Below are 1,059 nucleotides of genomic sequence, written 5' to 3'. Positions count from 1 at the left end.
CGCAAGAACGTTTACAGGAGCATCATCCACAACATGCCGAAAGGTGAACACAATCCAAATGTCTAGCAAGTAATAAGTAGATAAACAAATATACACACAGATGCATGTATGCTGAATGAACCTTAAAAACATTGTGCTAATTGAAAGAACCAGTCACCAAAGACTACGTAGTCATATAAAAAGTTCACGGGAAAATTCTTTTTACCTTTTAATTCCTTCTTTCCATGAACTCTTTGAAGCTCCATTTACATGAAATGTCTAGAATAGACAACCCTATAGAGACAGAAGTAGATTGGTAGTTGTTCAGGGCTAGGGAAAGGGAGGGTAAGGGAATATGTATTAGTCTGGGTAAACTAGAGAAACAAATCCACAGAAACCCATATATGTATAAGAGTTTTATATATAGGGTAAGTGAACATTCAGAAGGCATCCCAACTCAGTCCAGTCCAAGCCCATACGTCCGACTTAGCCCATATGTCTGACATCGATCTACAAAGTCCTCCTCAAACTCACAAAACACACACAGTGATGCCAAATGCAAGAGGATCACAGACCAGTGGGTAGAAAGTCTTTGAATCCAGTGGTAGTGTAAGCATCTCAGCACTGGCAGGGGTCTCCATGCAGCTTCTTCAGCACCCACAGCTGCATCAGGGTAAATCCATGTGGCTTCTCCTCAGGGATGTCTTGCAGGAAGTGAGCCTTGCCAGCTGAAGCATGGAACTGGCTAAGGTAGCTGCACCCTGGTCAATCAGAGAGCAAAAGACCCGAGAACTAGAAAGGCGAGGCTCACTGAGCCATCTATCCATCCGCCCTTCAATTAACCCCACATGTGATTATCAGCCAGGTTGGCACAATAAACCTTAACTATCTCAGAATAACAGCTAAAGGATAGTTTCTTTTTAAGGTAGTGAAAATCTTCTACAATTGACTAAGACAATGGCTGTATATTTCACATGGGTGACCTATGCGGCATGTGATTATGTCTCAATAGAGCTGTCGTCTTTTAAAAGGGTGCCAGCTAATGTGTAATGATAGAATGTCATCATCTTCATAAACCTC

This window comes from Echinops telfairi, unplaced genomic scaffold (assembly GCF_000313985.2).
Source record: "Echinops telfairi isolate 266 unplaced genomic scaffold, ASM31398v2 ScPeMD7_7410;HRSCAF=8448, whole genome shotgun sequence".
NCBI classification, from domain to species: Eukaryota; Metazoa; Chordata; class Mammalia; order Afrosoricida; family Tenrecidae; genus Echinops; species Echinops telfairi.
This window is presented reverse-complemented; position numbering follows the sequence as displayed.